This window comes from Lolium rigidum, chromosome 6 (assembly GCF_022539505.1).
Source record: "Lolium rigidum isolate FL_2022 chromosome 6, APGP_CSIRO_Lrig_0.1, whole genome shotgun sequence".
In the NCBI taxonomy this organism is placed as follows: domain Eukaryota; kingdom Viridiplantae; phylum Streptophyta; class Magnoliopsida; order Poales; family Poaceae; genus Lolium; species Lolium rigidum.
Window position 1 is genome coordinate 206494137 of NC_061513.1, and position 13002 is coordinate 206507138.

Genomic DNA, 13002 nt, shown 5'->3' on the forward strand with positions numbered 1-13002 from the left:
TATGAAGTGGAGAACTCTATATTTCGTCCATGTCTTCATCTCTTCTTATGGTGGCTTCAAAGTCCTGAAATCTCCACTTGTGGCGTCATCTTCAATCCTCAAATGCTTGCTGCCATCTCCTCCATGTGTGATCATGCTCCAATGCTTGTCCTCCTCATCCATGTTAGGTCCATCATTCCTAAGAGTAACAAACATATCTGATTTAGGAAGCATCATATTCTCATGTATATGAGGAATAGTTCCAAGAAACGAAAGTACCTGATAGTTAAGTTGTTTGGCACGAGCTCGAGTGATTGGTCCTTGTATTTGTGTGGCTGTAGGTACAGCGGTTGTATCAATAGATGGGATGTCCTCATCATGCCCCCTTCTTGAATTGAAGTCGTCCTCGACGCAAGCTCATCTTCTTCACCAAAGTAAGGCTTCAAATCTGCAATGTTAAATGTAGGACTTACTGGACCCAATTCTGCAGGAAGCTCAAGTTTATATGCATTATCATTTATTTTCTCTAACACCTTAAAAGGACCAGCGGCACGGGGCATTAACTTAGACTTGCGCAATGCAGGAAAACGGTCTTTGCGCAAATGCAACCAAACAAGATCACCAACATCAAACACAACATGCTTTCTTCCTCTATCCCCAACAATTTTATACTTAGCACTCATGCGTTCGATGTTGTCTTTAGTAGTCTCATGCAATTTTAATATCAATTCAACACGTTGTGTAGCATCCAAATCATTTTGCACCGAAGATGGTAAAGGCAATAAATCAATAGGTGCACGTGGAACAAAACCATACACAATCTCAAAAGGGCACATCTTAGTGGTAGAATGCAGCGAACGATTGTAAGCAAATTCAATATGAGGTAAACATTCTTCCCACAATTTTAAGTTCTTCTTCAAAACAGCCCGCAACATAGTTCTATTTACTACTTCAGTTTGTCCATCAGTTTGGGGATGACATGTAGTACTAAACAACAATTTAGTCCCCAACTTAGCCCATAAACATCTCCAAAAGTGGCTAAGAAACTTAGTATCACGATCAGAAACAATAGTATTTGGCACACCATGTAAACGCACAATTTCGCGAAAGATTAAATCAGCAACATGTGTAGCATCATCAGTTTTGTGACATGGAATAAAGTGTGCCATTTTAGAAAACCGATCCACAACAACAAAAATACTATCCCTCCCCTTCTGTGTACGAGGCAATCCCAAAACGAAATCCATAGAAATATCCTCCCAAGGTACACTAGGAACAGGAAGAGGCATATATAAACCATGTGGATTAAGTCGAGACTTAGCTTTTTGACATGTAGTGCAGCGTGCCACAAATCTCTCAACATCTCGACGCATACGTGGCCAAAAGAAGTGTGCAGCAAGTACATCCTCCGTCTTCTTCACACCAAAGTGTCCCATCAATCCTCCTCCATGCGCCTCCTGCAACAACAAAAGACGAACAGAACCATCTGGGATGCATAGCTTGTTAGCACGGAACACAAATCCATCATTGAGGACGAATTTGTTCCATGTTCTATGATACGTCTCTGACGTATCGATAATTTCTTATGTTCCATGCCACATTATTGATGATATCTACATGTTTTATACACATTATATGTCGTATTTATGCATTTTCCGGCACTAACCTATTAACGAGATGCCGAAGAGCCAGCTTGCTATTTTCTCGCTGTTTTTGGTTTCAGAAATCCTACAAAGGAAATATTCTCGGAATTGGACGAAATCAACGCCCGTGGTCCTATTTTTGCACGAAGCTTCCGAAGACCGAGGGGAAAGGAAGTGGGGCCACGAGGCGCCGCCACAACAGGCGGCGCGGCCTGGGCCCTGGCCGCGCGGCCCTGTCGTGTAGGCCCCTCGCGTCTCCCCTTTACCCGCCCTTCCGCCTACAAATAGCCTTCGTCGCGAAACCCCCAGTATCGAGAGCCACGATACGGAAAACCTTACTGAGACGCCGCCGCCGCCAATCCCATCTCGGGGGATTCGGAGATCACCTTCGGCACCCCGCCGGAGAGGGATTCATCTCCCGGAGGACTCTTCACCGCCATGGTCGCCTCCGGAGTGATGAGTGAGTAGTTCACCCCTGGACTATGGGTCCATAGCAGTAGCTAGATGGTTGTATTCTCCTCATATGCTTCATTGTCGGATCTTGTGAGCTGCCTAACATGATCAAGATCATCTATCTGTAATTCTATATGTTGTGTTTGTCGGGATCCGATGGATAGAGAATACTATGTTATGTTGATTATCAATCTATTACCTATGTGTTGTTTATGATCTTGCATGCTCTCCGTTATTAGTAGAGGCTCTGGCCAAGTTTTTGCTCTTAACTCCAAGAGGGAGTATTTATGCTCGATAGTGGGTTCATGTCTTCGTGAATCTGGGGGATGACGAAACCTCTAAGGTTATGGATGTACCGTTGTCACTAGGGATAAAACATTGATGCTATGTCCGAGGATGTAGTTATTGATTACATTACGCACCATACTTAATGCAATTGTCTCGTTGTTTTGCAACTTAATACCGGAAGGGGTTCGGATGATAACCTCGAAGGTGGACTTTTTAGGCATAGATGCATGCTCGGATAGCGGTCTATGTACTTTGTCGTAATGCCCAATTAAATCTCACAATATTCATCATGTCATGTATGTGCATTGTTATGCCCTCTCTATTTGTCAATTGCCCGACCGTAATTTGTTCACCCAACATGCTATCTTATGGGAGAGACACCTCTAGTGAACTGTGGACCCCGGTCCATTCTTTTATACCGAAATACAAATCTGCTGCAATACTTGTTCTTTATCGTTCTCTGCAAACAATCATCATCCACACTATACATCTAATCCTTTGTTACGAAGCAAGCCGGTGAGATTGACAACCTCACCGTTTCGTTGGGGCAAAGTACTTTGGTTGTGTTGTGCGAGTTCCACGTTGGCGCCGGAATCCCCGGTGTTGCGCCGCCCTACATCCCGCCGCCATCAACCTTCAACGTGCTTCTTGACTCCTACTGGTTCGATTAAACCTTGGTTTCTTACTCGAGGGAAACTTGCCGCCGTGCGCATCACACCTTCCTCTTGGGGTTCCCAACGGATGTGTCAACCGCACGCATCAAGCAAATTTCCGGCGCCGTTGCTCGGGAGATCAAGACACGCTGCAAGGGGAGTCTCCACAATCCAATCTCTTTACTTTGTTTTTGTCTTGCTTTACTTTATTTACTACTTTGTTTGCTGCATTATATCAAAACACAAAAAAAATTAGTTGCTAGCTTTACTTTATTTACTGTCTTGCACTCTATATCAAAAACACAAAAAAATTAGTTACTTATATTTGCTTTACTTATTTCAACATGTTTCCTTTTAATTTTACCGTAAAAGACATACCCAGTAGGACGTGGGTCTATAATTGGGAGAAATAATATAGAAGAATTTTTCAATCATGTTAGTACCGTTGAAGATTTTGAAGATAGATACTTGGTAGAACTTGCTCCTACTTATGAAATTGCTGCCGTCGCTTTAGTTCGCATGTTGGAAACTAAATTTGTTAATCTCAATCCTATAATCCAACACATGTTTCTTACACTCGGTGATATGGAAGAAGGGGAAAAGAAAGATTTTGTTTTAGAAACCCTTCTTAGAGAATTTGGTGGTATAGCAAGAGAGGCTAGAAAGGTCTTTATTAAATATAAGATGTTTGGTTCTTATACCAATTTTGTTAGTATCCTTGAAAAGATGGACATAGAGATAGTAAGGTACACTAATAATATTAATGATGGTGGGGAGATCAAAGCACCAATACCATGTAAGCTCCTAGCGATGAATGAAGCGCTAGAAAATAACTATGCTTGGCTTGTTCCTGAAAATTTGTTTGATGAGAGTAACAAGCCCAAGACTAATGAAAAGGGAGCCGCTGAAACTTATGTATCCAATATACTATGCATGGTTGAGAAAACTCCAAACCCCGCTGAAGATGCATCACCTCTCGATAATACTTGATATACACTTTCTGCGCCTAGCTGAAAGGCGTTAAAGAAAAGCGCTTATGGGAGACAACCCATGTTTTTACTACAGTATTTTTGTTTTATATTTGAGTCTTGGAAGTTGTTTACTACTGTAGTAACCTCTCCTTATCTTAGTTTTGTGCTTTGTTGTGCCAAGTAAAGTCGTTGATAGTAAGGTTCATACTAGATTTGGATTACTGCGCAGTACATGATTTCTTTGCTGTCATGAATTTCGACCTGCCCCTCTGTAGGTAGCTCAGAAAAATATGCCAATTTACGTGCGTGATCCTCAGATATGTACGCAACTTTCATTCAATTTGGGCATTTTCATTTGAGCAAGTCTGGTGCCTCAATAAAATCCATCTTTACGGACTGTTCTGTTTTGACAGATTCTGCCTTTTATTTCGCATTGCCTCTTTTGCTATGATGGATGAATTTCTTTGTTCCATTAATGTCCAGTAGCTTTATGCAATGTCCAGAAGTGTTAAGAATGATTGTGTCACCTCTGAACATGTTAATTTTTATTGTACACTAACCCTCTAATGAGTTGTTTCGAGTTTGGTGTGGAGGAAGTTTTCAAGGATCAAGAGAGGAGGATGATACAATATGATCAAGGAGAGTGAAAGCTCTAAGCTTGGGGATGCCCCGGTGGTTCACCCCTGCATATTTTAAGAAGACTCAAGCGTCTAAGCTTGGGGATGCCCAAGGCATCCCCTTCTTCATCGACAACATTATCAGGTTCCTCCCCTGAAACTATATTTTTATTCCGTCACATCTTATGTGCTTTGCTTGGAGCGTCGGTTTGTTTTTGTTTTTTGTTTTGTTTGAATAAAATGGATCCTAGCATTCATTGTGTGGGAGAGAGACACGCTCCGCTGTTGCATATGGACAAATATGTCCTTAGGCTTTACTCATAGTATTCATGGCGAAGGTTGAATCTTCTTCGTTAAATTGTTATATGGTTGGAATCGGGAAATGCTACATGTAGTAATTCTAAAATGTCTTGAATAATTTGATACTTGGCAATTGTTGTGCTCATGTTTAAGCTCTTGCATCATATACTTTGCACGCATTAATGAAGAAACACCTAGAGCTTGCTAAATTTGGTTTGCATATTTGGTCTCTCTAAAGTCTAGATAATTTCTAGTATTGAGTTTGAACAACAAGGAAGACGGTGTCGAGTCTTATAATGTTTACAATATGTCTTTTATGTGAGTTTTGCTGCACCGGTTCATCCTTGTGTTTGTTTCAAATAACCTTGCTAGCCTAAACCTTGTATCGAGAGGGAATACTTCTCATGCATCCAAAATCCTTGAGCCAACCACTATGCCATTTGTGTCCACCATACCTACCTACTACATGGTATTTCTCCGCCATTCCAAAGTAAATTGCTTGAGTGCTACCTTTAAAATTTCCATTCTTTACCTTTGCAATATATAGCTCATGGGACAAATAGCTTAAAAACTATTGTGGTATTGAATATGTACTTATGCACTTTATCACTTATTAAGTTGCTTGTTGTGCGATAACCATGTTTCTGGGGACGACATCAACTACTCTTTGTTGAATATCATGTGAGTTTCTATGCATGTCCGTCTTGTCTGAAGTAAGAGAGATCTACCACTTTAATGGTTAGAGCATGCATATTGTTAGAGAAGAACATTGGGCCGCTAACTAAAGCCATGAATCATGGTGGAAGTTTCAGTTTTGGACATATATCCTCAATCTCATATGAGAACACTAATTGTTGCTACATGCTTATGCATTAAAGAGGAGTCCATTATCTGTTGTCCATGTTGTCCCGGTATGGATGTCTAAGTTGAGAATAATCAAAAGCGAGAAATCCAAAATGCGAGCTTTCTCCTTAGACCTTTGTACAAGCGGCATGGAGGTACCCCTTTGTGACACTTGGTTAAAACATGTGTATTGCGATGATCCGGTAGTCCAAGCTAATTAGGACAAGGTGCGGGCACTATTAGTATACTATGCATGAGGCTTGCAACTTGTAAGATATAATTTACATAATACATGTGCTTTATTACTACCGTTGACAAAATTGTTTCTTGTTTTCAAAATAAAAGCTCTAGCACAAATATAGCAATCGATGCTTTCCTCTTTGAAGGACCTTTCTTTTACTTTTATGTTGAGTCAGTTCACCTATTTCTCTCCACCTCAAGAAGCAAACACTTGTGTGAACTGTGCATTGATTCCTACATACTTGCATATTGCACTTGTTATATTACTCTATGTTGACAATTATCCATGAGATATACATGTTACAAGTTGAAAGCAACCGCTGAAACTTAATCTTCTTTTGTGTTGCTTCAATACCTTTACTTTGATTTATTGCTTTATGAGTTAACTCTTATGCAAGACTTATTGATGCTTGTCTTGAAGTACTATTCATGAAAAGTCTTTGCTTTATGATTCACTTGTTTACTCATGTCATTACAATTGTTTTGATCGCTGCATTCATTACATATGTTTACAATAGTATGATCAAGGTTATGATGGCATGTCACTCCGTAAATTATCTTTGTTATCGTTTACCTGCTCGGGACGAGCAGGAACTAAGCTTGGGGATGCCGATACGTCTCCGACGTATCGATAATTTCTTATGTTCCATGCCACATTATTGATGATATCTACATGTTTTATACACATTATATGTCGTATTTATGCATTTTCCGGCACTAACCTATTAACGAGATGCCGAAGAGCCGATTGCTCGTTTTCTGCTGTTTTTGGTTTCGAAATCCTACAAAGGAAATATTCTCGGAATTGGACGAAATCAACGCCCAGGGTCCTATTTTTGCACGAAGCTTCCAGAAGATCGAGGGGGAAAGGAAGTGGGGCCACGAGGCGCCGCCACAACAGGGCGGCGTGGCCCAGGTCTTGGCCGCGCGGCCCTGTCGGGTGGGCCCCTCGCGTCGCCCCTTTACCTGCCCTTCCGCCTACAAATAGCCTTCGTCGCGAAACCCCCAGTACCGAGAGCCACGATACGGAAAACCTTACTGAGACGCCGCCACCGCCAATCCCATCTCGGGGGATTCTGGAGATCACCTCCGGCACCCTGCCGGAGAGGGGATTCATCTCCCGGAGGACTCTTCACCGCCATGGTCGCCTCCGGAGTGATGAGTGAGTAGTTCACCCCTGGACTATGGGTCCATAGCAGTAGCTAGATGGTTGTCTTCTCCTCATGTGCTTCATTGTCGGATCTTGTGAGCTGCCTAACATGATCAAGATCATCTATCCGTAATTCTATATGTTGTGTTTGTCGGGATCCGATGGATAGAGAATACTATGTTATGTTGATTATCAATCTATTACCTATGTGTTGTTTATGATCTTGCATGCTCTCCGTTATTAGTAGAGGCTCTGGCCAAGTTTTTGCTCTTAACTCCAAGAGAGAGTATTTATGCTCGATAGTGGGTTCATGTCTCCGTGAATCTGGGGAAGTGACAGAAACCTCTAAGGTTATGGATGTACTGTTGCCACTAGGGATAAAACATTGATGCTATGTCCGAGGATGTAGTTATTGATTACATTACACACCATACTTAATGCAATTGTCTGTTGTTTTGCAACTTAATACTGGAAGAGGTTCGGATGATAACCTCGAAGGTGGACTTTTTAGGCATAGATGCATGCTGGATAGCGGTCTATGTACTTTGTCGTAATGCCCAATTAAATCTCACAATATTCATCATGTCATGTATGTGCATTGTTATGCCCTCTCTATTTGTCAATTGCCCGACCGTAATTTGTTCACCCAACATGCTATCTTATGGGAGAGACACCTCTAGTGAACTGTGGACCCCGGTCCATTCTTTTATACTCGAAATACAAATCTGCCGCAATACTTGTTCTTTACTCGTTCTCTGCAAACAATCATCATCCACACTATACATCTAATCCTTTGTTACAGCAAGCCGGTGAGATTGACAACCTCACTCGTTTCGTTGGGGCAAAGTACTTTGGTTGTGTTGTGCAGGTTCGACGTTGGCGCCGGAATCCCCGGTGTTGCGCCGCACTACATCCCGCCGCCATCAACCTTCAACGTGCTTCTTGACTCCTACTGGTTCGATTAAACCTTGGTTTCTTACTGAGGGAAACTTGCCGCTGTGCGCATCACACCTTCCTCTTGGGGTTCCCAACGGATGTGTCAACTGCACGCATCATTCTACCATCTTTACAATTCAGCAACACATCTTTAAAATCAACATCATGCAAGTATTGTTCCTTTATAGTTTCTAATCCAAAAATCTTGAAGTCAAGTTGAGATAGCATAGTATATCGGCGCGACAAAGCATCAGCAATAACGTTATCTTTACCCTTTTTGTGTTTGATAACATAAGGAAAAGACTCAATAAACTCAACCCACTTTGCATGGCGACGATTCAACTTAGCTTGACTACGAATATGCTTCAAAGATTCATGATCAGAATGTATAACAAATTCTTTAGGCCATAAATAATGTTGCCAAGTTTCTAATGTCCGAACCAGCGCATATAATTCTTTATCATAAGTAGAATAGTTCAGACTAGGTCCACTCAATTTTTCACTAAAATATGCAACAGGTTTGCCCTCTTGTAATAACACACTTCCCAAACCAATTCCACTAGCATCACATTCAAGCTCAAAAGTCTTATTGAAATCAGGAAGTTGGAGTAATGGAGCATGTGTTAACTTATCTTTCGGAATCATGAAGGCGTCTTGTTGTGCATCGCCCCACACAAAGGGCACATCCTTCTTTGTAAGCTCATTCAGCGGCGCAGCAATGGATCCAAAATCTTTCACAAAGCGCCTATAGAAACCAGCGAGGCCAAGAAAACTCCCCACTTGTGTGACCGTTTTTGGCTGCGGCCAACTCTCAATTGCCTCAATCTTGGCTGGATCAACTTCAATTCCCTGCGCAGTAACAACATAACCAAGAAACGTAACTCGATTGGTGCAAAAGGTGCACTTGTCAAGATTACCATACAAACGTGCATCACGTAAAGCATTGAAAACATCACTTAAATGATCCAAATGATCCTCCAAAGATTTGCTATAAATCAGAATATCATCAAAGTATACCACCACAAAACGTCCAATAAAAGCACGTAAAACTTCGTTCATCAGTCTCATGAAAGTACTAGGTGCATTAGTTAAACCAAAAGGCATCACTAACCACTCATATAAACCGAACTTAGTTTTAAACGTTGTTTTCCATTCATCTCCTAATTGCATACGAATCTGGTGGTAACCACTACGCAAATCAACTTTAGAGAACATAATAGAACCACTCAATTCATCAAGCATATCCTCTAAACGAGGTATTGGATGACGGTATCGAATGATAATATTATTAATAGCTCTACAATCAGTACACATGCGTGAAGAACCATCCTTCTTAGGTACCAAGATAATAGGAACAACACATGGGCTAAGAGACTCACGAATGTAACCTTTATCTTGGAGAACCTGAATTTGTCACTGAATCTCTTTCGTCTCTTCAGGATTAGTACGGTATGGTGCACGGTTGGGCAGCGACGCTCCTGGAATCAAGTCAATCTGGTGTTCTATGCCACGGATAGGTGGTAGTCCGGGGGGAACATCTTGTGGGAACACATCAATGAATTCCTGCAAAAGGTTAGCAACCGCAGTGGCAAAGAAGGAGGCATATCCTCAAATGAAAACAGAACTTCTTTGCAAATGATAGCATAGCATTGAGTAGTGTTCACATCAAGTTCAGCAATATCAGATTTGCTAGCAAGCAAACAAGGATTTTTCAAACGAATTTCAGTAGCATGGTTCGAATCAGATTTAGGATTAGTCTTATGTGGAACAAAATCTGCATCAACAATCTGATTCTCACTCTTAAGTTTCTCCTCGTTTTTTACTCTACTAGCTCTAGCAAGATCATCTTTTAGTATTTGTTCAGGAGTCATAGGTTTGAGACCAATTTTCTTTCCATCATGCATAAGAGAATACTGATTAGTTTTACCATTATGAACAGATTCTCTATCAAATTGCCAAGGTCTACCAAGTAACAAAGAACAAGCTTGGATAGGTACAACATCACAATCCACAAAATCAGAATATGTACCAATAGTAAAATGCACACGTGTAGTTCTTGTTACCTTGAGCTTCCGAGAGCTCTCAAACCATTGAATGTAGTATGGATGTGTGCGCTGTCTTGTAGGGAGAGAAAGCTTCTCCACCATGTCAACGCTAGCCAGATTATTGCAGCTCCCTCCATCAATGATGATCCTTATAGCTCGCTCTTTTACAATGCCTCTTGTTTGGAACAGATTGTGGCGTTGATCATGCTCAGCTTTGCTCAATTGCACGCTCAACACACGCTGTGCAACTAAGCTCCTGTACTGATCAGCAGTGTCAGCTTCCATTACCTCCATCTCTCTCTCAGAATCAGAATTGGCACCATCACGTGCAGCAATAAGGGCCAATGTATCTTCATCAAAGTCACTTGCAGAATCATATTCTCCATCCTCACGCACCAACATCACACGCTTGGTTCTGCATTCTCTCTCTATGTGTCCAAATCCCAAGCATTTGCGACATTGTATGTCGCGCGTCTTTCCCGTGGAGGCCATCGAAGAGGAACTCCGAGGAGGACCAGTAGATGGTGGTGGCGTAGCAGCAGGTGGTGCTCGTGATGCAGGCGCGGTGTACTTGGAGGTAGTAGGAGCTGGTGCAGTACCACGAGATGATGGCGCTGATTGTCGCGGAGACCACGATGATGTACGACCTGCAGAAATATTAGCTCTTCTCCATGGTGGTTGACGATCCTGCACTTCACGTTCAGCTTTGCAAGCAAGATGAAACAAGCGAGTAATAGAGTTGTACTCCTTATAATCTAAAATATGCTGAATCTCTTTATTCAAACCACCAAAGAAACGAGCAAGCATAGCCTCATTATCCTCTACAATACCACAACGAATCATGCCAGTTTGCAATTCTTGATAATAGTCTTCTACAGAATTTTTTCCTTGTTCTAAGCGAGACAATTTTTTCAGCAAATCACGTTGATAATGTGGAGAAACAAAACGAGTACGCATAGCAAGTTTTAACCCAACCCATGTAGCAGGAATATTTGCTGCATGTGTTCTATAATATTCAGACCACCAAATAGATGCAAAATCTGTGAACTCACAAGTAGCAGCACTAACACGCAAGTGATCAGGGTATTTTAAATATGCAAAGCGTTGTTCTACTTCCAATTCCCATGTAAGATATGCATCAGGATTATATATACCCTCAAATGGCGGAATATTCAGTTTCAGTTTAGCAACATGATCATCATCATTACGTACCGGGCGTGGAGGTGGTCGAGCGTTGCGGTTCAGCTGCCGTGGACGACCAGGTGCAGGTTGTTGGACTTCCTCGCCGTCCAGTACGTTCTCATCTACCTGCTCGTCCGCGTCCCCTTCATAATCTTCGTAGCCTTCATCAGAAGGCGCGTCAGGTGCGACTGCTGCAGCAGGAGCGGTACCCGCAGGCACGTCCGCACGAGGAACGCGGCGTTGCACGTTGGCGCGAGGCGGCGGTAACCGAGTCAAAAGCTCCTGGAACTTGGCGTCAAGCTTGGAGTTGAAAGCTGCCTCGAGGCCATCCAGCTTGTCCAGCGCGTCGGTGAGTTTGGCATCCACGTCACCAATGCGCGCATCGGTGTCGCGTGCATGCCCGCCCAAAAGGTGGGTGAAGTGAGCATGCAACTGCTCAGGCGTCATCTTGGCCGGGTCAACAGCGGTCGGATCAACCGGTCCCGACATGGTTAGTACACAAAAAGCACAAATGTATATGCCTACAAACTACGGAATATGGTGGTTCACGCGCAATTCGTCAAGCAAAATACAAAGCTCTTACAAGTTCTTACCAAACAGGAGGAAGGTGATGTAACAACCAGCAAGGATCAGCGTCTCCAAAGATTGCCAAAGCGATTACCAGGTGTCGACACAGTGCACGTGGAGACAATACGTAGAGCTGTAGGAAGGCTCATATGGTAGCAAAACAGCAATTGTCAAAACAGCAATGCAATATTGAAAGTATGCTCAACAACGGTACTGTGCTGGTCCTAGGCTAGACCGTACTAGAGACGCGAGCCTAGAACACTAGCGAGGTCACGGCGCGGCACACAAGCAACTAGCAGCGATGAGGTGGCGACGCGAGGTGCGAAAAATCACTATGATGGCAAGTGTCTCAAACTGATCCCCAAGGTCTAAAAACAGTATAGCCTCAGAAATTTTTTTAGTCGAAATTTCGGAGGTGCTCCGGAAAGCGCGCAGGCGCCAAAAAAATGTCGCTATAACGGCCAGTGGCGAAAAGTGATCGCCAAAGTGAAAAACCAATGTAGCCAGAAAATTTTTCGGAAGCGTTTCCAGACTTTTTTTTGCTCTCCTTCCAATTCTTTACTGGCGGCCGAAACTTATCTCACGGAAATTTTTCTGCAGTGCAAGATGATATTAGAAGGTAACAGCTAAGTAGGAAAAACAAAAAAAACCTAATTCTACTCGGACTCTGGCACGGCAGAGAAACAACACGAATCTGTGTCGCGGTAGGAAACGGGGTATATGGTGGATACGGATGTATGTGGCAGGGTGTATATGGAAGTGGCGGAAGTATATGGCAGGGTGTATATGGCAGTGGCGGAAGTATATGGCAGGGTGTATATGGCAGTGGCAGAAGTATATGGCAGGGTGTATATGGCAGTGGCGGAAGTATATGGCAGGGTGTATATGGCAGTGGCGGAAGTATATGGTGGTGGTGGTGGCGGTGATCTGCGTATGGTGCGAGTGGCGGCGGCGGCGTGACTAATATGACCAGAACTCGAAACTCTAAAGGAACTAGACGCTAAGACCAGCAACTCGACACGAAGATGCAGACACAAATTCAACTATGCAAAACTGAAAAGACAATGCAAGGCGTGGCAGGGGTTTATGAGACTATGATCTAAAAACCCTAACAGTATTTTTGGCTTTTTCGTGG